Genomic DNA, 27,639 nt, shown 5'->3' with positions numbered 1-27,639 from the left:
TTACTTTAATGCATCTATATACTTGGTAAAGGGTGGAAGGCTCGACCTTTTGCCTGGTGTTTTGTTCCACTCTTTCGGCCCTAGTTTCCGTCATACCGGTGTTATGTTCCTTGATTTTGCGTTCATTATGCGGTTGGGTTATAATGGGAACCCCTTGACAGTTCGCTTTGAATAAAACTCCTCCAGCAAGGCCCAACCTTGGTTTTACTATATGCCACCTAAGCCTTTTTCCCTTGGGTTCTGCAGACTCAAGGGTCATCTTTATTTTAACCCGCCCCCCCCCCCCCCCCGGGGGGGGGGGGGCAGTGCTCCTCTGAGTGTTGGTCCGAAACGGGCAGCCTGCGGGGCCACCTCGGGGCAACTCGAGGGTTAGTTTTACTCGTAGCTTCACCTATCCGGTGTGCCCTGAGAACGAGATACGTGCGAATCCTATCGGGATTTGTCGGCACATCGGGCGGCTTTGCTGGTCTTGTTTTACCATTGTCGAAATGTCTTGTAACTGGGATTCCGAGTCTGATTAGGTCTTCCTGGGAGAAGGAATATCCTTCGTTGACCATGAGAGCTTGTGATGGGCTAAGTTGGGACACCCTGCAGGGTTTTGAACTTTCGAAAGCCATGCCCGCGGTTATGGGCAGATGGGAATTTGTTAATGTCCGGTTGTAGAAAACCTGACACTTAACTTAATTAAAATGAATCAACCGCGTGTGTAGCCGTGATGGTCTATTCTCGGCGGAGTCCAGGAAGTGAACACGGTTCTTGCGTTATGCTTGAACGTAAGTAGTTTCAGGATCACTTCTTGATCACTTCTAGTTCATGACAGTTTGCTTTGCTTCTCTTCTCGCTCTCATTTGCGTATGGTAGCCACCATATATGCTAGTGCTTGCTGTAGATCCACCTCACTACCGTGTCCTACCTTTAAGCTTAAATAGTCTTGATCTCACGGGTGTGAGATTGCTGAGTCCCCGTGACTCACAGATACTTCCAAACAGTTTGCAGGTGCCGATGATACCCGTGCAGGTGATGCAACCGAGCTCAAGTGGGAGCTCGATGAAGACCTTTTTGTTGTTGTGTTTCGTTTCCTTTCGATGAGTAGAGGAGCCCAGTTGGGGAGATCGGGGATCTATGCAATTGGGGTTGTCTTTCTTTATTTGGTTCCGTAGTCAGACCTTGATTGTATTCTGGATGATGTAATGCTATATTTATGTAGTGTGTGAAGTGGCGATTGTAAGACAACTCTTTATCCCTCTCTTATTCAGTACATGGGATATGTAAAGATTACCCCTCTTGCGAAATGCCTACTATGCGGTTATGCCTCTAAGTCGTGCTCCGACACGTGGGAGATATAGCCGCATCGTGGGTGTTACAAGTTGGTAATCAGAGCCTTCCCCGACTTAGGAGCCCCTGCTTGATCAAATCGCTGGCGTTGTTGAGTCTAGAAAAATGTTTTGATTCTTATAGGATTATATATATCGGAGAGTAGGATTCTTTTTACTCCTCAGTCCCTTCGTCGCTCCGGTGAGGCCTCCTGACGTAGAGTTTTGACTCTTCTCTCCCCAAATTTCATGAATTTTTTTAGGATCACGCAGGTACCTTGGAATCGTTCCGATGGTTTTGTGACAAGAACATTGTTCTTGGTGCCTCCTGACATTAAGAGGTTGTGGCAGTGTCCCGGGGAGTTGAGCTCCGAGGTGTTGTCGTCACAATTCTATCATTGCAGTTCTAGAATACCTGAGTTTCACCGACATCGAAAATCTCTTTTATGCAGTTTTGGGTGAGATAACCTCAACGCCACCCAGTACTGGGGTGGGAGTTCGGGAGTATTGCCATAACTCGTATAACGGATGCTTTTCGAAGGTTGAGGTAAATGATTTCCGAAGGTTTCTTGGTTATGTGTTGAAGGATGGATACAGCTGGATGTAGGATTTGCTAGTTTTGGGTGAGATATTATGCTTCCCCTGTATCCCCAACACCTGATTGCATAACCAGGAAGTTTTGGGAGTTTTATAAGTGGGAATTCAAGTAGCTCCTAGAATATCTTTCCAACAGACACATGATACGATATGGGATCTATCATATGTTTGTTTCCGGCTTATTTTGCAAGCCAATCCTTTGTTTTGTTTTGTTGTGGTATTCGAGTTGCTTCAATGTCAAGTGTTGATTCCATACTTTTCCTAAGCGGTGTTCTCATACTTCTATGTGAATACCGATCCTTCTTGATCATCGAGGTTGTCATGTTAATTCTTTTCCAACCGGCACGTTTATCTAAAAGTGGATCCGATCATTTTCAACATCCGCAAGATCAACTCTAAGTTTCTCAACTGTGTTTGTTTCATCCGTCTCCAAGTTGCCTTTGTTTTCCCCGCCCTCCCACCCTTTTTCTTCGAGGACTCATATTTCTTAATCAAGTATCCATCTTATTCATGTGAAGTCTCTTCTTTCTTTCCTTTCAATGTTCTTATCTGGTGATTCTCGGGAAGATGCTAACGGAGCCTCAAGTTCATCATTATTCGTCCTTTTTCTACGGTGGATTCAAGTCAATCTTTTTTGATCATATCCTTTCCTCGTTTCAAATGTTTTCTCATGCCGGTGCACCTCTTATTCATTCACTTCTCGCCATTCATTTGTTTTGGAGTGCTGAAGAGATCACAGAAGATTCTAGTTTCCATTCTCAATCCATTCAAACTCTTTTGAGGATGTTATCTCATTCAAGCCATTTAATTCAACCGGTGCAATCTCTCTTCCAAGCAACCATTTCCAATGGTGTGTCTTTTGAGTGGGCCCTTACCCATAGGTCTTTAACCAGGATCTTACCCGACTCTTCTTATTTTTACCGGAGTTATTCTCAAATCTTTCAAAGTTTGACATAAGAATGAATTATCATCAGTCATATGTATTTCTCCAAGATCTGTCAAATTCTTTTCATCGTTGGCTCAACCTTTCCATTCTTCATTCCGGAGTGCCTCAACAATTCATGACGGTGTTTCTCATTGTCATTCTCGAATCTTGAAGACCGAAGAATAGTTTCTCTTAAGTCATGGTCCATTCTCTCAAAAATTCGTGATTCTAGCTTGATGCCATCCTCTCATAATTACTTTCGATTGTGAGAATTCTTTTCACCCATACGGAGCAATTCAAGAGTCTTTTCAGTGTTGTTTCATCCAAAGCCATCATCTCAGAATTATTCTTTCCAGCTTTCAGCTCTCGTTCTCTAAATCTTACCAGTGCATCATTCAAATTTCTCTAATAAGCTTGGGATCTCTTCGTTCACTTGTATCTAAATCCCCTCAAGTATCTTCATTCGTTCTCTAATTCTTCCCAGTGTTTATTTATTTTTTTCTTCGTTCTTTTTTCAATTCTTATGGTGGTTTGTTCAAGTTTCTTCTTCCTTCGTTCTCATATCAATTCACTCGTTGTTTCCAAATCCTACTGGTGGTTCGTTGGAGGCCTCTTCAAGTTGGCGCTATATCTATCTTAATCCTTTCTACGAGAATAAGTAGTATGCAAAAATCCGTTGCTTGTCATCAATTTAAATTGGTGAAGGATAAGCATAATGTAATTCTTATTCTTGTTTCATCGAGTAAATTCAATTCCTTATTTTGGAGGCTCATCAAGTTCTCGGTTCTCAATTGTTTCATCTTTTCTTTCCCGGAGTTCCAAGCTCTCGCAATTATATCACCACGGAGATCCATCTATATCATTACAAGGCTTCACCTTGTGTTTTCAACTGCTCTTTATTTTTATCATCATTTTGTTACCGGAGTTCTTCATAGAGGCTCTACATGGTAGTTCGTCAAGGATTCTTTGCATTCTTCTATTGCTCTCCAAGATTTCTCTTGAAGTTAAGATCCGCCAAGCTATACTCTAAAATAAACATGGTGCTCAATACATGTTTTGTCTTGAGGTGGTTAAGCATTCTTCATCTTGCATTCCGTAGTGCAATTCTTTCATATCTCATCTTTTGAGGTGGTGTTATGTCATTGGTGATAATTTTCCTTCGTGCTCATGATTGACAAGTTGTCTAGAATGACATATTTTAAACCCATCTTTTTCAATTCGTTCATGAGATCCTTTGAAACCCATCAATCTCTTCATTGGAGTTATCTTGGGTTATATTTCACCTAAATCTTTCCCTAAGGATTGTGCTATTTATGGTGCTTATAAACGACCCTAGTTCTTCATTTATCCTCCCGGTGAAATAAGTTTCTCGTCTCCTAGTTCATATCAATCCAATCTATTGTTTTTGTTAGTGGCAGAATTTCACCTCATAGTTTTCAGATGTTCTCCATAAGCCCACTACAACCTTATTCTTTTCGTTGTTGGTTTTCCAACAACTCCGTTCGACCCTTCTCCTAAAGATGCTTTTCAATCTCATTTGAGGTAGAAGATGTTGTTTTCTCCTCCGTTCTTTTGATTCCATTCTTACTTTTGTTCCGGAGGCATTGTGATGTTGCTCTCTTCACCCATCATCCCATTTTTTGTGAAGATCATGTTCTTTCTTTTGCTTATTCAATCAGAGTGTCGTGTCCTTCATTCAAGTTCTCTCATCTTATCAAGTTTTACCTCATTTCTCAACCGGAGTGCTGTCTGAAATCTTTCTTAACCCTAGTGCCATTCTTTCTATAGTTCTGGAGGCAGTGTGTTGTTGATTTCGTCAAGTATCATCAAATCTTCCCAAGTTCATGTTGAATTCTTTCCAATTACAGTTGGAGTGCTGTCCAAATTATATCATCCTTATTCCTTCTCTATCTTGTGTTAACCGGAGTGTGGTGTCTATCATTCCTCTTCTAACCGAAGTCTCATCCAAGTGCTTTCATTTTGCCAAGTCCCTATTATTGCCTTCCTTTTCCAACTGAAGTATTATCATATTTGATCCTGCTTCTTCAATCTCTGATCTTCCTGCTCCAGCCGCCTAAACTAGCATCGGCGGGACTGCCTGCTCCCTCCTCTTCTGGCCCGCTGTGATGCCGCGCAGGCTTCCCCTGCCCACCCTACTCCCTCTGCTGGCCTGGCCGCACGCAATCAATTGCCTCCTTATTACGCAAAAAAAATATTTCACCCACTGACATCTGGGGCGTACCGGTTGGGAGGCTGACATGTGGGCCTACTAAGTTGACGCATACGCAGGGCTTGTCAACTTAGTCAACAAACGATTCTAGCAGCAGTAACCGTTGGATTTGAATCGAACGGTCCTGCAGCTTCTTCAATCGCTGCTCTTCTTGCACTAGCCGCCCAAACCGGCGCCGGGGAGACCGCCTGCTCCTGCCTCCAGTGGTCAACTGTGCTGCCGTTGAGGCCTCATCGCCCCCTACTACTCCCACTGCTAGCCAGGCCCTGCGGCGATGGCAGCCTCACACCGCAGCCGAACCAGTGAACCCTCGTACTCCTCTCCGCGTGGGCATCCACTGCCGCGTCTTCCCCGGCTCCGCATCGTCTCCTTCCTAGGCCTCACCATCGTCCACCGCCTTGGTGCTCTCAGCACGGCATGGTCAACTTTGTCAACGACATTCCATCGGAAGAGTACTATACGTGGAGAGGCTGACAGCTGGGTCCACAGCCACAGCCCAGTTTTTTGTGATTTGCCAAGTAAGTCGCTTTGTCAGGCCTGTTGGGCTGGAAATCTTTCAAGACGAGGAGAGCTTTCATTCGGCTGGCTGAGAAATGGCCCATCAGTTATGAGAAATGGGATGTACATTTTTAAAACACATCAAACCGGTAATTAGTTTCAAATATCTTTTTTTTCATTTCGAGATTTTAAATTACATTATTTTTTATGCGTGGAGAATTTGTTGGATTTTATATTAATAAACATTTATTTTTACAATCAGTTTGAATGTGAGTCAAAATTTCGGGATTAAAAACAGTTCGTACCGCACCGAAATATGCAAAATTTCGTATGATTTTTTAACCGTGGCCACAATATGGGCTGTAATGCTAACAAAAAGAATATGGGCTCCAAAAAAACCTTAATAATTAGCAAATGGGCTGTTAATTATTAGAAATAATGGCAGATGGGCTGTATGTTGTTTTCCACAGATTTGAGGCTTTCCAAAAAAAGGTTGACGCACAAGCAGTGACTGTTGGATGGCCATCCAACGGCCGTCGTGCTTCTTCAATCTCTGCTCTTCTTGCTCCAGCCACTTAAACAAGCGCTGGTGGGACTACTTGCTCCCTCCTCCCCGCGGCCGGCTCTACTGCCGTGCAGGCCTCACCGCCCCATCGTACTCCCATCACTGGCCTAGCCATCCCTCTAGTCACCCACACATGTTGTTATTCTTCGGCGATGGCAGACGAACCAGTAAACCCTCGTACAGTCGTACTCCCCTCCGTGTGGGAAACAACTGCCGAGTCTTCCCTGCCTCTGTGTCATTCCCTTCCTAGGCCTCGCCGTCGTCCACCGCCCCGGTGCTCTCGGCGTGGCCTGGTTGACGTGCACTACAAAAAAAAGACACATCCGTGACATTTTGGGCCGAACGAAAAAAAATTCTGTCATACATATGACACTTCTATGACGATAATTGTGACAAAACCCGGTATCATCATAGATGTGGTGGGCTCCCACTTCTATGACAAAAAATCAAGACAGAAAATGGGCTTTTCGTCCTGGGCGGGCCGGAGACGCAGCTGCATGACATTCTTTGGGCCGTCCATGACGGAAAAAAACATGGTAGAAGCGAGGGGGAGGAAATTTCGGGGAGTTCCCGGTTACAGTGGGAGGTCGGGGGCCAAGCGATGCGCGCTTCTCTCATACACGTACGCGCGTGTGTGCGAGGCGTTGGCTCTAACTGAACCCGAGCGAGGTGTTGGGCTCTAACTGAACCCGAGCGATTGCACTGCAGGCTACGCGTTACTGAACCCGAGCGATCGATCGATGGCTGTTAACTGAACCCGATCGAGTGATTCCTTCGCTACTGCTGCTAACTGAAGCCGATCGATGCTGCCTCTGGATGAACAATGAGCGTTGCGGGGGGTTTGGATGAACAGTTCCCGGTGGGGGTGGATGAACAGGACCCCGTGGTGTTGCCTCTGGATGAACAGGACCCCGATCGATCGAGCCGGTTGGGGCTAGATGAACAGGACCCCGTGGATGGCTGGATGAATAGGACCACCCCATGGAGGGCAGGATGAACAGTAGACGGTGGAGGGAAGGATGAACAGTAGCCCGTGGAGGGGTGATTGAACAGGAGCCCGTGGAGAGGGCTTGTTGAACAGAAGCCGGTGGAGTAGTGCGCGGTGGAGGCTGGATGAACACGAGCTCGTGGATGAACAGTCGCAGGTGGAGGCTGGAGGAGGTCGACGGTGGATGAACAGTAGCTCGTGGAGGCTGGAGGGGGTCGACAGTGGAGATGAACAGTATCCCGTGGAGTCCCGTTTTGCGGTATGACACACCCCTCCCGATGAACAGGACCCCCGTTTCGACCATAGCGCTCCAACACAAGTCTGTTTCGTCCGTTTTGCGGTACGCCACACCCCTCCCGATCAACACGACCCCCGTTTCGACCGTAGGAGGTCCGTTTCCTCCGTTTTGCGGTACGCCAAACCCCTCCCGATGAACAGGATCCCGTTTCGAACATGGTCGGTCGAACACAAGGCTGTTTCCTCCGTTTCGCAGTACGCCAGGCCTCGTTTCCATTGTCTGTTCCATCCAAGCCCTCCCCATGAACACGACCACACATTGCATTCTGACCCAGCCGGTTGGCTCCCATGCATTCCGTTGCCTCCCCATGAACACGACGCATTCTGTTGCCTCCCCATGAACACGACGCTTTCCGTTGCCTCCCCATGAACACAACGCATTCCGTTGCCTCCCCATGAACACGACGCATTCCGTTGCCTCCCCATGAACACGACGACGACGCTATTTCTCCATTCCGACCCAGCCATGTACACGAGCCCTGGCCGTACGTATGCGCGAGTAGGCGTTCGAGACCCCGCCCGTATGTACACATACGTGACCGTATTTTCTTTCTTGCACCCTGGCCTCTGTACGTACGTGTACATGCTATGTGCGCGCCTCTACTACGACACGTGCACGCCTCTACTACGACACGTGCGTGCCTCTACATCGACCAGTATGTACGTACATGTTCGCGACCAGAATGACAATGCTACGTACGCTTTGACCAGGTGGGTCCCGACTGTCAGGCACTTCCTTGCGTGTGAAGATGTAGCTGGTGGGTCCCAGCAGTCAGGGGCAAACATTTATTTCGTGAAATACGCTGGCCCGTCCAGTGGGTCCCCGCTGTCAGGTGGAGGAATAATTATTTTGCACGTAATAAGGAGGCATTTCCTTGCTGCGACCGTGGACCCAGCTGTCAGCCTCTCCACGTATAGTCCACGCCCGATGGAAGTCGTTCCTTGACCACGTTGACCACACCGCGCCGAGAGCACCAGGGCGGTGGATGACGGCGAGGCCTAGGAAGGGGACGACGCGGAGCCGGGGAAGACGCGGCAGTGGATGCCCACGCGTAGAAGAGTACGAGTGTTCACTGGTTCGCTGTGGTGTGACGCTACCGTCGCCGCAGAATAACAGGGGGTGTGGGTGAGTAGAGGTATGGCCTGGCGAGCGGTGGGAGCAGTAGGGGGCAATGAGGCCTCCATCGCATCGCAGCCGGCCATGGGAGGCAGGAGCACGAGGCATGACCGGCGCTGGTTTGGGTGGCTGGAGCAAGAAGACCAGAGGTTGAAGAAGCCCTACGGCCGTTGGATGGACATCGTACGGCCACTGGAGCTCGAATCGTGCATATTGACTAAGTTGACAAAGCCCTCCGTCCCCGTCAACTTAGTAGGCCCACAAGTCAGCCTCCCACCAAGGTGGGTCCCAGCTAGCAGGGGGTATTCATTTTTTTTGCGTAATAAGGAGGCACTTTCGGTGGGTCCGAGCTGACAGCAGGGGACGTTTTTTTCACGAAATACGATGGCCCGTCGGGTGGGTCCCAGCAGTCAGGGGCAAACATTTTTTTCGCGATATACTGGTGGGCGTACGGTGGGTCCCTGCTGTCAGGTGGAGGAATAATTATTTTCCACGTAATAAGTAGGAACTTCCTTGCGGCTGCCATGGACCTAGCTGTCAGCCTCTCCACGTATAGTATTCTTCCGATGGAATTCGGTCGTTGACCACATTGACCACGCCGCGCCGGCAGCACCACAGCGGTGGACGACGGTGAGGCCTAGGAAGGGGACAACGCGGAGCCGGGGAAGACGCGGCAGTGGATGCCCACGCAGAGAGGAGTACGAGGGTTCACTGGTTCGGCTGCGCTGACGTCGCCGCAGAATAACAGGGGGTGTGGGTGAGTGGAGTGGAGGGATGGCCTGGCCAACGGTGGGAGTAGTATGGGGGTGGTGAGGCCTCCGCGGCAGCACAGCCGGCCACGGGAGGCAGGAGTAGGTGGCACGACCGGCGCTGCTTTGGGCGGCTGGAGCAAGAAGACCAGAGGTTGAAGAAGCACTATGGCCGTTGGATGGACATCGTATGGTCAGTCGAGCTAGAATCGTGCATATTGACTAATTTGACAAAGCCCTTCGTCCCCGTCAACTTAGTAGGCCCACTACTGGGTCCCAGCTAGCAGGGGGAGTATTCATTTTTTGTGCATAATAAGGAGGCACTTCCTTGCGTGCGAAGATATAGCTGGTAGGTCCGAGCTGTCAGCGGCGGTAACGTTTTTTTCGCGAAATAGAGAGGCCGTTTCGGTGGGTCCCAGAGGTCAGGTGGAGGAAATCATTATTTTGCGGGTAATAAGGAGGCATTTCCTTGCGTGCGGCCATGGACCTAGCTGTCAGCCTCTCCACGTACAGTCCACTTTATATGCATGTCGGTCGTTGACCACGCCACGCCGAGAGCACCAGGGCGGTGGACGACGGCGAGGCCTAGGAAGGGAACGACACGGAGGCAGGGAAGACTCGGTCGTTGTTTTTGTTTCCCATGTGGAGGGGAGTACGACTGTACGAGGGTTTACTGGTTCGTCCACCGTCGCCGGAGAATAACAGTAGGTGTGGGTGAGTAGAGGGATGGCTAGGCCAGCGACGGGAGTACGGTGGGGCGGTCAGGCCTGCGCGGCAGCACAGCCGGCCGCGGGGAGGAGGGAGCAGGCAGTCCCGCCGGCGCTTGTTTGAGTGGCTGGAGCAGGAAGAGCAGAGATTGAAGAAGCACGACGGCCGTTGGATGGACATCCAACAGTATACATGCCATTTGTGGAAAGCCTCAAATCTGTGGAAAACAGCATACAGCCCATCTGCCATTATTTTCAAATAATTTATAGCCCATTTTCTAATTCTTACGAGTTTTTTTGGAGCCCATATGAGGGAGTCCTGGATTAGGGGGGTGTTCGGGTAGCCGGACTATACCTTCAGCTGGACTCCAGGACTATGAAGATACAAGATTGAAGACTTCGTCCCGTGTCCGGATGGGACTTTCCTTGGCGTGGAAGGCAAGCTTGGCGATGCGGATATTCAAGATCTCCTACCATTGTAACCGACTTTGTGTAACCCTAACCCTCTCCGGTGTCTATATAAACCGGAGGGTTTTAGTCCATAGGACAACTTCATCATACAACAATCATACCATAGGCTAGCTTTTAGGGTTTAGCCTCCTTGATCTCGTGGTAGATCTACTCTTGTACTACCCATATCATCAATATTAATCAAGCAGGACGTAGGGTTTTACCTCCATCAAGAGGGCCTGAACCTGGGTAAAACATCGTGTTCCTTGCCTCATGTTACCATCCGGCCTAGATGCACAGTTCGGGACCCCCTACCCGAGATCCGCCGGTTTTGACACCGACATTGGTGCTTTCATTGGGAGATCCTCTGTGTCGTCGCTTTTAGGCCCGATGGCTCCTTCGATCATCAACAGCAATGCAGTCCAAGGTGAGACTTTTTTCCCCAGACAGATCTTCGTCTTCGGCGGCTTCGCACTATGGGCCAATTCGCTTGGCCACCTTGAGCAGATCGAAAGCTACGCCCCTGGTCATCAGGTCAGGTTTGGAAGCCTGAACTACATGGCTGACATCCGCAGGGACTTGATCTTCGACGGATTCGAGCCACAGCCAAGCGCGCCGCACTATCTCGATGGGCATGATATAGCTCTGCCGCCGAACAGCGCTTTGGATGCCGCACACACACCGGTTCCGACCATTGATTCGGAGCCTACTGCGCCGATTGAGGATCAGCGGTTGGACGCTGCCTCAAGGGCTGCGATCTCAGAGGCGATCGAGCTGAACTCCAGCCCCGCACTCCGCATGGCCCGTGACTCTGAGGAGCCGGATTCCTCTCCGAACTCCGAGCCCCCCGCGCCCCTGCCGATCGAATCCGATTGGGCGCCGATAATGGAGTTCACCGCCGCGGACATCTTTCAGCACTCACCCTTCGGCGACATCCTGAATTCTCTAAAGTCTCTCTCTTTATCAGGAGAGCCCTGGCCGGACTATGGTTAGAAAGGTTGGGATACGGACGATGAAGAAATTCAAAACCCACCCACCACCCACTTCGTAGCCACTGTCGACGACTTAACCGACATGCTTGACTTCGACTCCGAAGACATCGACGGCATGGACGACGATGCAGGAGACGAACAAGAACCAGCACCTGTAGGGCGCTGGAAGGCCACCTCGTCATATGACATATATATGGTGGACACTCCAAAGGATGGAGACGGCGATGGAACAGCGGGGGAAGATACCTCTAAGAAACAGCCCAAGCGTCGGCGTCAGCGGCGCCGCTCTAAATCCCGCCAAAGCAAAAAATGGTGATTCCGGCACGGGAGATAATACTACTCCGGATAGCGCCGAAGAACACCCTCTCCAGCAAGATTCAGCAAGGAGGACAGAGAAGCCAGCCCTCACGAGAGGGCGGCAGACCAAGAGGTTGAGGACGTTAATTATACGCCTCCCTCCGAAGACGAGGCAAGCCTCGACGACGACGAGTTTGTCGTGCCAGAGGATCCCTCCGAACAAGAGCGTTTTAAATGCAGGCTTATGGCCACGGCAAGCAGCCTCAAGAAAAAGCAGCAACAGCTTAGAGCTGATCAGGATTTGCTAGCTGACAGATGGACTGAAGTCCTTGCGGCCGAAGAGTATGAACTCGAACGCCCCTCCAAGAGTTACCCAAAGCGCAGGCTGCTACCCCGACTAGAGGAGGAAGCACCTACATCACCAGTGCATGACATGGCCGACCGGCCACCTCATGGCCGCGACAGAGAGGCCTCTCGGCCCTCCACTCAAGCCATGCCCCAGCGCCGCGTCAAGCATACTAAGGCACGGGAAAATGCGCCCGACCTGCGACATACTAGAGGACAAGGCAAGGCAAAGAAGATCGATCTACGGATCGCGCAGGCGCCCCACGGCACGTGACGGTGATCGTCACTAAGGATGCAATGAATCCGGCCGGGCCAAACTCAACAGACAAAGCTCCTTCAAGCTGCGTCGTGATATAGCCCAATACAGAGGCGCCGCACACCCACTATGCTTCACAGATGAAGTAATGGATCATAAAATCCCTGAGGGCTTCAAACCCATAAACATTGAATCGTACGATGGCACAACAGATCCTGCGGTATGGATCGAGGATTATCTCCGTCATATCCACATGGCCCGCGGTGATGATCTACACGCCATCAAATACCTCCCACTCAAACTTAAGGGACCGGCCCAGCATTGGCTTAACAGCTTGCCAGCAGACTCAATCGGTTCTTGGGAGGACCTGGAAGCCGCATTCCTTGACAACTTCCAGGGCACTTATGTGCGACCACCGGACGCTGATGACCTAAGCCACATAATTCAGCAGCCAGAGGAATCGGCCAGGCAATTCTGGACACGGTTCCTAACAAAGAAAAACCAGATAGTCGACTATCCGGACGCAGAGGCCTTAGCGGCCTTCAAGCATAATATCCGTGACGAGTGGCTTGCCCGGCACCTGGGACAGGAAAAGTCGAAATCGATGGAAGCCCTCACGACACTCATGACCCGCTTTTGCGCGGGAGAAGACAGCTGGCTAGCTCGCACCAACAATTTAACCAAGAACCCTGGTAATTCGAATACCAAGGACAAAAGCGACAGGTCGCATCGGAACAAACAAAAGCGCTGCGTTAACAGCGACAACAACGAGGATACGGCAGTTAATGCCGGATTCCGAGGCTACAAATCCGGTCAACGGAAAAAGCCATTCAAAAGAAATACTCAGGGCCCGTCCAGTTTGGACCGAATACTCGACCGCTTGTGCCAGATACATGGCACCCCCGAAAAGCCAGCCAATCACACCAACAGGGATTGTTGGGTGTTCAAGCAGGCAGGCAAGTTAAGAGCCGAAAACAAAGACAAGGGGATGCATAGCGACAACGAGGAGGAGCCCAGGCCGCCGAACAACAGTGGACAGAAGGGACTTCCCCCGCAAGTGTGGACGGTGAACATGATATACGCAACCCACATCCCCAAGAGGGAGCGGAAGCGTGCGTTACGGGATGTATATGCGATAGAGCCAGTCGCCCCAAAGTTCAACCCATGGTCCTCCTGCCCGATCACCTTTGATCGAAGGGACCGCCCCACTAGCATCCGCCACAGCGGCTTCGCCGCATTGGTTCTAGACCCAATCATTGACGGATTTCATCTCACAAGAGTCCTCATGGACGGTGGCAGCAGCCTGAACCTGCTTTACCAGGATACAGCGCGAAAAATGGGCATAGATCCCTCGAGGATCAAGCCCACCAAAACGACCTTTAAAGGCATCATACCAGGTGTAGAAGCCAACTGTACAGGCTCAGTCACACTGGAAGTGGTCTTCAGATCTCCGGATAACTTCCGAAGCGAGGAGTTAATCTTCGACATAGTCCCGTTCCATAGTGGCTATCACGCACTGCTCGGGTGAACCACATTCGCAAAATTCAAAGCGGTACCGCACTATGCATACCTCAAGCTCAAGATGCCAGGCCCTAGAGGAGTAATCACGGTCAATGGGAACACTGAACGCTCCCTCCAAACGGAGGAGCACACGGCAGCGCTCGCAGCAGAAGTACAAAGCAGCCTCTCTAGGCAGTTCTCCAGTTCGGCCTTCAAAAAGCCGGACACTGTCAAGCGCGCCCGGAGTACCCTACAACAAGACCGCCTAGCACGTTCTGAGCTAGCGTAGCAATGCGGCCCCAACCCTAGCCCTCGCGATATAGCGAAACCAGTGCTTCACGTACATAACTACGCTCTTGAAATATCATGGGCACAGGGGAAGGGGCACTATCACGGCATGCCCGAAATACGGCTTAAACCGCACTAGGGGCTGCCGGATTCTTTTTTTTCTTACTCTCAGGACTCCATACTTCGGACGACCCGTTCGGCAATTCAACTGCCGCACAAATGATGCAAGATCTAGGAACGCAGACATGCCACGCCGCATTATGGAACTTCCAGGTGGTCTCTATTGCGAGCAGTATACCTGTTTTTTAATACAATTCTGCGGCCTGCCCCTGGCCAGGATATGTTAAATAGTCCAATTTCTTTTGCTTATCGCACTATTTGTATCGTTCCGCTTTCATAGCAGCCTTTCTATAAACAATGCATACCTTTTTGTCTATTTTTTGCATTATCATCTTTTTATATATATGTTTGTCAATAACATGTTGCATCTGTACACTATGGTACGGCAAAAAATACGCCAGGGGCTTCAGTACCCATCAATATGGCGTGAGAAGTCTGTACACTTTCACAAGTGCGGCACCCCGAACTTATAGCACTATATGCATCGGCTCCGAATCATGATTTGGGTCAATAGTTGGGTTTGCCCGGCTCCTATGTTTTGGTGCCTTACGTTCCGCTATATCGGCTAAGGTAGCACTAGGAGAACTACTGTGATTGTGCACCAGTTGAGCTGGGCTGAGCACCTCAGTAGAGAAAGCTAAAACTGACTGTCATGATGAGGCGAGAGACCGGTCGCTGTTCGAGAGGTTTTTCAAGTCCTTAAAGACTTATGCCGCTTCGAGCGAGGAACCGGCTTTGTCCGGCCAAGGCGTGGATAGCGCTCCGAACTCGGTCTTCCGAATACTAGGGGCTTCGCCGAAATTTAAAATTATAGAGTTCTATGGCTAAGTGAGAGTGTTCAAGCATTATAGTCCGATTGCCTTGTTCGTTGTGCTGAGCACCTCCCTCGATGGACCCAATCATGGGAAAAAGAGTGCTCAGGTTTATCCCGAACACCCCAGCACTAGTGGCATGGGGGCAGAAGCCGATGACTGGCCATCTCTCAATTTTTTGATAAACGGCCGCACAAAAAGTAATATTTTAAATTCAAGCATTGCTTAGCGCATATGAACAAGTTTTCAGCGCACAGGATAACACAAGCGAGTTCATTCAAAAATTACATCCTTGGTGCATTCATCCGCCATAAGGCAGGCACCGGCCAGAACATCCTTGTAATAGTTCTCGGGCTTGCGATGCTCCTTCCCCGGCGGCGGCCCGTCCCTCACAAGCTTCTCACCGTCCAGCTTACCCCAGTGCACCTTTGCACGGGCAAGGGCCCTACGGGCACCTTTGATGCAGACGGAGCGCTTGATGACCTCGAGCCTTGGACAAGCCTCCACCAGCCGCCGCACCAGTCCGAAGTAGCTCCAAGGCAGGGCCTCTCTAGGCCACAGCCGAACTATGAAGCCCTTCAGGGCCTGTTCGTCCACCTTGTGGAGCTCGACCAGCTGCTTCAGCTGGTCGCTCAAGGGCACAGGGTGTCCGGCCTCAGCGTACTGAGACCAGAACACCTTCTCCGTCAAGCTGCCTTTGTCGCCTCGGTAGAATGCGGCGGCATCGGATACGCTGCGGGGAAGATCTGTGAATGCCCCTGGAGAGCTCCGGATTTGGGTAAGTAACAAGTAGTTTACTTTTATATGCCTGCTTTGCATAGAGAGTGCCTTACCCGCCGCTATATTTTTCACCGCATCCAATTCCTGGAGGGCCTTCTGGGCTTCGGCCTTGGCAGATTTGGCAGTTTTAAGGGCCGCAGCAAGCTCGGACGCTCGCGTCTTCGAGTCGAGCTCCAAACTCTCATGTTTTTTCATGAGAGCCTGAAGCTCTTGCTACACCTCGCCGACCTGCGCCTCAAATTTCTCCCACTCGGTGCGCTCCGTGGCCGCTCTCTTCTTGGCCTTGGACAGCGCCTGCTTGAGGGTCGCCACCTCAGCTGTGGCCCCTACAATAAGTAGTATACTCCTGTCATTTTTTGCAATTGCGTCTTCTTATAGGCATTTTTTCTATAAGGCATCTCTTACCTTCTTTCTCCTCGAGCTGCCGTTTGGCAAGCCCGAGCTCTTGCTCGGTTCGCTCGAGGCCCTGCTTCAGGGCACCCACCTCCGCAGTCAGTGCGGCGGTGGCCAGCAGCGAAGCCTGCATACGTATATTGACTCCTTTTTAGTTAGACTCCTGCGATATTTAATAGATCCTCTATTCAGCTTTTCTTTCCGAACGCCAAACAGAGCATCAGGGGCTACTATCTATGCGGTAATATTTTTACATATTTCTACTTACCTCGAAGCCTATTAGAAGGCTAGCACAAGCTTCAGTAAGTCCGCTTTTGGCGGACCGAACCTTCTGGACCACCGTACTCATGATGGTATGGTGCTCCTCGTCGATGGAGGCGCCCTTAAGCACCTCCAGCAGATTGTCCGGCGCCTTCGGTTGGACGAAGGACGCCGGCTCAATAGGCTTGCTCCTCTTGGCAGGAGTTCGCCTGCCGCGGTCCGGAACCGTTGATGATTCCGGCGCGGTGTCCGGCTTAAAGCCGGACTTGGAGCCCTGGGGGGTCTTGTCCCCTTTACTCCTGGAGTCCGGGAGGTCGCCTCGCGGCTCCTCCAAGACCACCTCCTCTTGCCCCGGAGCTTGTCGCGACGCCACTTCGGCGTCATCCGCAGCACAGGGGGAGGCAGCGGGCGGAACCGAATTCACATCCGATGAATCTGGGGAGCCGCTCGACGACTCGTCGAGCCCATCCTTGGGCGGGCTGCATGATTATATTCGACATTAGGGAAAGCTGTGCAACAAAAGGAATATCATGAGTTACTCTGGTATCCGAACACTTACGATTTCGCCGGACGCTTGGCCCTGTCCGGCCCGTCCTCTTCGTCCTCGTCGGCGTGGGGGCGTAGTCCGGCGGAGGGGTTATCCTCTTCTTGGACCCTTCGGCCTCCCCTACTAGGGCGGCCTTCCTCTTCTTTCCTCCCCACGCTGGAGGGGGAGAGGTCTCTTCTTCCTCCTCCTCCTCTTCACGGGAGGAGTGCGTCTCGGACTCATCAGACGACGAGTCCGACACCACCATATGCCAGGAACTGTTTCGAGTCCCCGTGGCCTTCTGCTTCTTGGCCTTCTTCTCCAGTACCACATAAGGTGCCGGAACCAGCAGCTTCACTAGGAGAGCAGGGGCTGGGTCTTCGGGCAAGGGAGCCGGACAGTTAATCAGTCCAGACTTCGCCTGCCAATCCTGTCAAAGGTGAGGGAGTTTAGATCCCGCATAGAGTCAAACTATGAAGAAAACTTAACATCCTGTAAAAGATGAAAATATTTTACCTCGCCAGCAGGACGCTGCGAGCTGAATCCGCGGTCTTCGGAGGCGGATGTGGGATCCTCGGCGCCTTTGGTTAGCCCCTTCCATACATCTTCGTACGTCGTGTCGAAGAGCCTGCTCAGAGTTCGGTACTGCGCCGGGTTGAACTCCCACAAATTGAAGTCCCGTTCTTGACACAGAAGGATCCGGCGGACGAGCATGACCTGGACTATGTTGACAAGCTTGAGCAGCTTGTTCACCAGGGACTGGATGCATTTTTGCAGTCCGGTCACCTCTTCTTCGTCGCCCCACGACAAGCCCGTCTCCTTCCAGGACGTGAGCCGCGTAGAGGGTCCGGATCAGAATTCAGGGGCTGCGATCCACTTCAGATCGCGTGGCTCGATGATGTAAAACCACCCTGACTGCCACCCCTTCAAGGTCTCCACAAAGGAGCCCTCGAGCCATATGACGTTGGCTATTTTGCCCGCCGTGGCACCTCCGCACTCCGCCTGGTTGCCGCGCACCACCTTTGGCTTGACGTTGAAGGTCTTGAGCCAGAGGCCGAAATGGGGGCGGATGCAGAGGAAAGCCTCGCACACGACGATAAACCCGAGATATTGAGGATGATCTTCGGGGCCAGAAAGTGGAAATCTAGGCCATGGTAGAACATGAGCCCACGGACAAATGGGTGGAGAGGAAAACCCAGTCCGCGGAGGAAGTGGGGAAGAAATACTACCCTCTCATGGGGCCTTGGGGTGTGGAGAAGCTGCCCCTCCTCAGGAAGCCGGTGCGCGATGTCTTTGGACAGGTATCCGGCCTTCCTTAGCCTTTTTGACATGGCCCTCTGTGACGGAGGAGACCATCCACTTGCCTCCCGCTCCGGACATTGTTGGAGAAGGTTGAGGTAGGAAGTGCGGGCTTGGGCGCTGGAGCTCGGGTGCGCAGACGATGGATAGGCAAAGGAGGAAGAAGGCGTAGGTAAAAAGGTTGGTCCTTATCCCCTTATATGAGCGGATGCGACTATGCGTCCCCACCAGCCTAGTAAAACTCGCTTGCCTCCCAAGCGCCGTGATAAATGGCGCGGTTGGGTTACCCACGTCCGTATTGATGAGAATCCCGTAAATGGGGGACACGATCTCTGCTTTGACAAGACGTGCCAAGGAAACCGCCTCGCAAAACACGCTGAGGTGGAAAAGTGAAAACGATTCGAATAAAGGCTTGGCCATAGTGTGATGTCACGCTGCGGAATACGTCAGCAGATTAGATTTGTGTTAATATTATTCTCTCTGTGGCAATACGTGGAAACTTATTTTGCAGAGCCGGACACTACTCTTGGTGTTTACAGACTTTTATGAAGAATTTGGAGGAGGAACCTGCCTTGCAATGCCGAAGACAATCTACGCGCCGGACTCGTCGTCATTGAAGCCTGGTTCAGGGGCTACTGAGGGAGTCCTGGATTAGGGGGCGTTCGGGTAGCCGGACTATACCTTCAGCCGGACTCCAGGACTATGAAGATACAAGATTGAAGACTTCGTCCTGTGTCCGGATGGGACTTTCCTTGGCGTGGAAGGCAAGCTTGGCGATGTGGATATTCAAGATCTCCTACCACTGTAACCGACTTTGTGTAACCCTAACCCTCTCCGGTGTCTATATAAACCAGAGGGTTTTAGTCCGCAGGACAACTTCATCATACAACAATCATACCATAGGATAGCTTTTAGGGTTTAGCCTCCTTGATCTCGTGGTAGATCTACTCTTGTACTACCCATATCATCAATATTAATCAAGCAGGACGTAGGGTTTTACCTCCATCAAGAGGGCCCGAACCTCGGTAAAACATCGTGTTCCTTACCTCCTGTTACCATCTGGCCTAAACGCACAGTTCGGGACCCCCTACCCGAGATCCGCTGGTTTTGACACCGACACCATATTCTTTATGTTAGCATTACAGCCCATATTGTGGCCATGGTTAAAAAATTATACGAAATTTTGCATATGTCGGTGCGGTCTAAACTGTTTTTAATCCCGAAATTTCGAGTCACATTCAGACTGATTTTAAAAATAAATGTATATCAATATAAAATCCAATAAATTGTCCATGCATAAATATCAATGCAATTTAAAATCTCGAAATGAAAAAAAGATATTTGAAAATAATTGCCGGTTTGATGTGTTTTAAAAATGTACAGCCCATTTCTCATTACTGATAGGCCATTTTCTCGGCCAGCCGAATGAAGCTCTCCTCGTCTTGAAATATTTGCAGCCCAACAGGCCTTATAAAGTGACTTACTTGACAAATCACAAAAGAACTGGGCTAGCCATTTTCAGAAAGAAAAAAACAACTGGGCTGGTCTGTGGTAAACATAATAGAAAAGGCTGTCTAGACAGGCCAGAGTGTCCCGCACAGCCCAGTTGACACCCTGCTTCTGTCTCAAAAACAAATTAGATAAATGCCACTCTAATTATGGCGATTCATAAAAATGCCACTGCAATTCCAAACTTTGAAAAACGCAACTGCAATTTTTGCAAACTTTGAAAAATGCCACTGCAGTTTGCAAACTTTGAAAAACGCCACTGCAGTTTGCAAACTTTGAAAAACGCCACTCCAGACTTCGAAAAATGCCACTAGAATTGGCATGAAATGGCATTTTTCAAAGTTTGGAAATTGCAGTGGCATTTCTCGGATACACCAGATTTGGAGTGGCATTTATCAAATTAACGCAAAACAAAAATAACTGGGCGAGCTACTGGGTCCCTGGTGTCAGCCGCTCGTTGTGCAGTTCTCTCGTTTATTGACTACGTTGACAATGGCATGGGACCCAGATGTCAGAAATCCACTAGGAGGAGCCATTTTTTATTGGCTTGAAATAAGGAGGCACTTGCTTGCGTACTGACATGACCTTCGCGGGTCCCTGCTGTCATCCTCTCCACGTACAATCATCTCCTGATTATGTACGCGTCAACTTGCTAAGCCCACAAGTCAGCCTCTAAACCGTGGAGGACAAATACAACCCATTTTCTCTGCGTACAGTACCAGTTAGTCGTGCTTCAAAACTGATCGGCACGCCATTAAAAAAATAAAGGTCGATAACTAATGTGGCACCTCGGGCCAACACGGCCAGATCGCATTTTGCACGAGAAATTACACACCATGTTTCATTGACATGTGGTCCTGTTCCAACATATCAGTGAGACGACGACGAGTAGTAGGAGTATTTCCGAACGGACGTGTAGGCCGGGGCGCCTCTTCGTGAACCATGGCAAGCTCGCAACCGTCCACCGACTCTTCGCCTTTCCCTCTCGATTTGGAACTGCTGTCGCACACTCTTCCTCTCCCTCCTCCATTTTCCTTCAGCCCTTCACCCTTTCTTCTTCCATTGTTCGATCATCTTCTCCATGGAGGGAACAGGCTGGAAACGACCCCGTTATTCTTGCCCCGATCTGAAAGATGACGTGGTGGAGGAACTCATTGATCGGTGCGACATCATCACCTCGGCTAGCATGGCAGGTTCGTTCAAGCTCATTCTTGACTCAACTAATAACATCATTGCAAGGAACCCAAGAGTCAAGGAGCGGTTTGATCTCCCCTATCTTCTTCGCCGTGACCCTGATGACTGGCGCCGGCACGACGGAGGCCTCGCCCTGTGCAAGTTGATGCCGCTTGATAATGATACGTATGATTTTAAGATGCCATCGCTTGAGGGCAAGGCTTGGGCGGGCGCAAATGGAGATTGGGTTCTTTACATTGGGTCCAACTGCGAGTGGGAACTTGTGAATGTGTACACTCGTCACTGGGTTCCACTTCCAAAAATCTCAGCACACTACCCAGAGGTTGAGCACACCGGTAATGTACGCACGTTCAAATACGATCATGGTGACTGTCTTCTACGGGATATAGCAATTTGTCGAGTTCCCAACCGCTCTTGGAATTACAACAACTATCAAGTTGTTGCTATCTTCGACAAGCTTGTTGCCGTCCTTCGTGGTTCGACTTGATGGATATTGCTCAAAAATCAGTTTCTGTACACGGATGAGTACTATGATGCAATTCAATACGAGGGCCTTGTGTTTGCTGCCACCACTCGTGGCACTATTTTTGCATGGCATCCTAGTAGTTTCGGTACGTTTGTCTTCCATCATAATTATAATTGTTTCATCCACATGCATGCGGGTTAGCAAGTTTCCCTTTACTAATTAACCTTCTTCTTGTGTTTCCAAGGTCCTGTGAACATCCCACCACCTATACTTGAAATTTTTTATAACCAAGGGGGAGATGCCGATGGTGATGATCACGAGCAGCGCCTATATACTCTGTGGCGCCTGGCAACTAATTCCGATGGATCACCTCTTCTTGTGTGTATACAGCCGACTGATGATGTTACTACTAAGGAAGCAGGTGTCTCCCATGGTCGCACTCTCCGGACCTATTCCAACACCCGTTGCATGGTATTCGGGATGGATACTAGTGTGCTAGCGCCAACTCCTTCTCCCTGGCATAGAATTGATAGTCTTGGAGAAAACTCACTCTTCCTTGGACAAATCTATCCGATGATGGTGAAAGGCGATCCAACTGCTGTTGACACATTTATGAGAAGCAACTGTGTCTATACCTTGGACATTTGGGTGGTTCCCTACCCTGGTACTGATATAGTAGGCCGCTTTAGCCTGGATGATCAGTCCTGCGTTGGTCTCCAGATCGACAACGGATGGCCCGTCCCAGAGAATCACTTGTGGTTCAAAGCAAGCATTTCCAACGCCGCGGAATGGTTGAGTTGAAGTTCATTTCATGGCTTGTCATTTGTTGTGTGGTGAAAACTTTAGTATTTATAATGTATCCTCATTGTCGATGTTGGTTGATGACCTGTTGTATGTAATAAAATGATATGCTTGTGATAAACTTACTAAATTTATGAATGGCTTTCGAGTCGCTTCTCTGAGTGGTGCGACGAGGCAAAAAAATATTTTCCTAATACATAATTGTACGTGCATTGCAACAGGTTATCGGATGAGGCCAATCAACAATAGTAGTACACTATTTGTACTAGCTTCACATGCTTTGCGCGTCGGGCGGGTGTTTTTACTGTAGCCATATGTTAATGTGTTCATTGTACATAACCAGCACCTCGAATCCTCGATACTAGTATACTATATAGTAGTAGGAGTAAGTAGTAGGAGTAGTAAGGTGGCATGGGCCAGAACAAGCATTCACGTCCAGGAGTACGGCACACGCCACCACCACGACATCCATCTGACACCATATTATTTCTTGGAGTCCGTGCTAGAGCAATCTCTTCAACCTCGTCGTTTCTCTAACTTCAGCTATCGCGGGCGAGGTGGGGGTTTGCCGATAGTCAGTTTCCTTAACTGCGGTCCCACTTGTAAGGCCAACTCCAACGCACGACCCCAAACGCACCTCCGTTTTGCATGAACTCCAATGATAATTTTGACTAGAAAATCAAGACCAAAGAAAACAAGAACCACAAGAATACATTTTACTACTCCTATAAGTTGGATTAGTGCCTTCTCGATGCATTCATTGTTGATCTGCGAAGGCTCGATCTTGCATCTGTGCTAGCTAAAAGTGATAGAATATCTACTAAATTGCGCTTTGTCAATATATGGATGTACTCTTCTTCCCAATACAAAAAATTGCATCCATTCTACTCCCTCCGTTGCACAATACATGCCTTCTATTTGTCAAAATATATATGTATCTAGACATGTCTTAGTATATAGGTACATCCATTTTTGGACAAATGGAAGTCAAGTATTTTGGAACGGAGGGAGTACACAATAAAAAATTTAAGTTAGCACAACTAGTCTAATCCGAGAGCAGAACCGAAGATTTGGTCGGGTTCTTCCTCCTTTTGCCGACACGTGGGACATCCAGCATCCAGGTCGTGTCATGAAAGAAAATAGAGTGGTAGTTGAAGCCACGAGATGTGCATCTTGGGTTAAACTATAAATAGAATCTTACTACTCTTGAGTAACTCCAAAAGAGGCCACCGAAGATCTTTATTGGATTTGTTTTTCATCACCAGCACGTCGAGGTGAAAGATGTGCAGGTTCAGTGGGTCCTCTTGTGTTTTCACTGACATGTGGGGCCGCATGTGAGCAAACAGACGATGGGCTCGGTGCGTCTGTTGGCTGGCTGAGAAGAGAGATAGAGGAGGGCTGAGCACGGACTACAGGAAATTTGTTCTGCATACCTCGATATAGGCTCGATATAGTGGGGTGGCATGGGCCATAACTAGCATTCACGTCTAGCAGTACGGCACACGCCACCCACATGAGTCCCATCCGACACCAATTTTCTTGGAGTCCGTGCTACAGCCATCTTTTCTCCCTCCTGTTTTCTCAGCCATCGCGCAGTGGGCGGGGTGGGGGTTTGCCGATAGTCGGTTTGCTCGACTATGGTCCCACTTGTAAGTGAAAATGCAACACCGCACGCATTCCTGCTTGAGCGGCATACCGGACCAACCGTGTGGGGGTGCGAGGCGAACACGGCAGGCTTTTCCTTTTGAACTCGTAACTTGTAAAATTTGGTTCTGCTCCATGGCGCGACCAATAGATAGAAAATAACGATTTTGCCTAGAGTAATGAGAAGTTTGGTTCTGGCGCCGTTCATGCATGGAGTACGTACGAAAATTATGAAGTTAATGCGAAAGGTAAGATAATTACTGTAGTATCATATACTACTACATGGATTTGACAGAAAGATAAAAATACATACGGATCCATCAACGTTGAACGACATCCTCACGCCCTAGTGCGCCGGGTCACCAACCGACGTGTGAGGAGCAGCGACATTGGCGGCGAGCTCAACGTGCTTTTGAACAGTGCCGTCCAAGGTTGCCCTGCGCTCCAAGAAGGCCAGCAATACTACCTGGAGACGTTCCTCGGTGCCGGGCCACAGGCCGGCGTCATGGACCATCTGGCATAGCCAGCTGATGCTTGCGCTCATCGCCTCCCTGGGTCTAGCATAGCTTCTAGTCAACTGATCTTGCGATTCGAGTGATCACTCAGCCCTTGGTTAGCGTGCATGGGTGCGTAGGATTTCGTACTACTCCTCGGCCCTCTACTGCACCTGCCTTTGGCTGTATGATAGGTGGGCCAGCCACCCCCTGGGGCCACGTGTCATTCACCCAAAGGCAGTTGCCGTAAGTCAATGAAGTTGCGTCCCCCTCCGTGCCGGTGCAGTATAGTCATCTCACCGGACCTCTAGTTGGGGCCAAATGAGAGAAGTTTGATGTTTACTGGTTTATTGGTCCCCTTTGCATTTTGCGCCAAGTTTTGACCTTTGATTTAACTAATAAAATGTTAATGCATGTAAACAAAAATGTTGTGTAAGTCACCTTACGAAAACCAAATAATCCCAAAATACTTAGGCACGGTGCATTAACTCCCTCCTTGTTTCTTATTTTTGTGACATATCAACCAATGAGAGATGTGGGCCGTGCATGCTTTCAATGACTTGAGACTACCAAACATGACATGCAGTGTTTTGTTCATTGCATGTAATCCTATTAGTACTCTAGTTAGGAGTACCAAAAAAACATTAAGTTCTCTCGCCGATAGGAATAAAACACCATGTATATATTTATAGAGGGAGTAGTACATTTTTGGTGACATGCATTACTAGATATTGCTGGTCAAATACTAAAATCCAGATGGACGTGGTAGTACTCCTAAATCCAGACGGTGGTGCTACTAGTACTAGTAGTACTACTACCAATGTAGTAGTAGGAGTACTAGCACTGTACTACCCGTTGGTAAAATTATTACGTGCTGCTCCTCACAGTGAAGTGACAAGACCCTGCGCCGGAGATGACACCTGAGTATAGGCGTCGTGTTTGGCATACCATAGTGAGCCTCACAGTCTGCAGTCACTATCATCATGGCTGTAGAGCTAGCCTTCTTACAACTAGGCCTGTTCGACATAATTTCCCGTGCGTAGATGCCCGTGCATTGCACGGAACACCAAGATTGGGTGTGCACGGGTCCGGCAGCGGCCATCGCGCCAGATTTTTCCACAGCCTTCTACTCCTAGATGTGGTGGGGAGGAGATGAGGCTCATTGTGAGAGACAAGGAGTTGTTTGTAAATAGGGAACAAGTGCGGGCATCTTTTTGCAAAAATGGAGAAGCTTGGTTTGTATGCGTCAGATCTAGATCCGACAACTATTGGTGAAAGATGGGACCTGTTTGATTCGTAGGATTTTGAAAACGCAGGAATACGACACGGCAATATTACAAGTTTCAAACTGATATTACAAATGTTAGGAGTAATGCTGCACCTACGAAGAGGGAATTACTAGGAAGTTTATGTAAGAACTTTCATTACTTTAGGTGGATGCAGCATTATCGTACAAACTAAAATCCACCGCCCTGACAAGTCACTAATGGGAAAATAAGTTTTCGAGTCTTTGGCCACTTGATGTTTCAAAAACAAATTCAGCTTCTGCGGAGACTTTGTCATTTAGGCTTAGATGCTTGCGGTGATCAGCACGCCATTCATTGTTGCGCCAGAGAACGCCAAACCTCATTACCTTGAGCACACTTGCCTGCAGAACAAAGAACCTAGCCAATTTAATCTCAGATGTGCTGCCTCAGTAGTCGATCAAATCAATTTCTGTAAGATGGAGATCAAGGCATTCGATGAGATTGTTATAGTGCAGCACATTTTTCACTTTTGGGTCTTTTTTTATCTGCAAAAGAAGAGAACATATTAGAGCAGGTGGCTGCATAAGATTGCCGTGTCATCAAGAGGTACCAATATCATTCGCTCATACGATAGGGTTGGCTAGCTAGTGATATTTTTTCACTCTCTCTCTCTCTTTCTGTTTCCTCTCATTTAACTAGGAGCACGTGAAGAGCTTGGGAATTTGTTGCCTTCCACTATGTGGCCGATACCATATTTCGCAAAAGTATGCCACATAACACGCATCAATGTCAAATCAAAAGATTTTGGCACCGCTCTCGCGATGTGAGAGAGTCGGCACCGCTGTGCACACAGACCCACATGTATAAACAAATCAATCAAACCAACTACACCAGCCTCTCACTCTCCCAAACAAGTGTTTTTTATTGCCTCAGTCCTCTCTCTCTCCCATGCAGTGTTTTTTCATTGCGTGAGTTAATTTGGCACCGGAGCAAAGTAGGTGATCCAGATTGGGACACCAGGTGAGCAATGGAGGGGCATCGATGCCAAATGCATCACAAGTGAATTTGGCACATGTTTTGGCCTACATAGCCCAATTTTGTAATACTACCTCGTATTTAGTATAAAATTTTGACCATAGATTTACCTAAGAAAATGCCAATGCATGTCACTAAAAATTACACCATTTGAAATTATGTTCAAATACGAATCCAACGATATAGTTCTTAGTGACATGCATTAACATTTTGTCAGTTAAATCTATGGTCAAATTTTGATACTACAAAATTGGAAGAGTAAACCAGGACGGAGGTAGTACTTGCTCTTAGGGTAACCATAGAGTTACTAGAGTAGTCTAAGTTACTTTCCACTATGACTAGCCTAGGCTACTATAGTAGTACAGCATAAAAATGATGCAGGTGATCACGTGAGAAAAAATACTAAAAACATTTCTTTCGATGCAGTGCGTAGATGCAGTTTTGAACACTACACTTGTCATGGTAATTTGGGAAAATTACGAAACAATTGAGCTACGTTGTGATTACCGTTTACTTATAGGAAAGAAGTTTTACCTCGATGAGTAGCTTCTCCATGCATGGAAAGCATGTAAGGAATCCAACAACTTGATCCAGATTGGGGCCGATAGATTTTAGTGCTAAGATCTTCACTGTGCGCATGGACTGGGTCAAGCTTGTGGGAATCATTTTCTGGAAGACGGTCTTAAATACATCAAGAAGAAATTTAAAAATGTGAATTTCAAGAAGACGGAGAGGAAGATGAGTAATGTGCCTGAACGATTATGGATCCAATAAAGAGTTCAGAGAATTTGGCAGATGAGTACACCAACACTGTCAATTTCGGCGCGTCAATGACCCTGATTTTTGTTGGACCTTCTAGATCCGATACAAGCAATCTCTCAAGGAAAGGCGCATTCTCAATGACCATAACGTGGAACAGATGGAGTGATCTCTTCCCAATTGAT

This window comes from Triticum urartu, chromosome 4A, assembly GCF_056163025.1.
Source record: "Triticum urartu cultivar PI428250 chromosome 4A, HENAU_Tu73, whole genome shotgun sequence".
Taxonomy (NCBI): Eukaryota; Viridiplantae; Streptophyta; class Magnoliopsida; order Poales; family Poaceae; genus Triticum; species Triticum urartu.
This window is presented reverse-complemented; position numbering follows the sequence as displayed.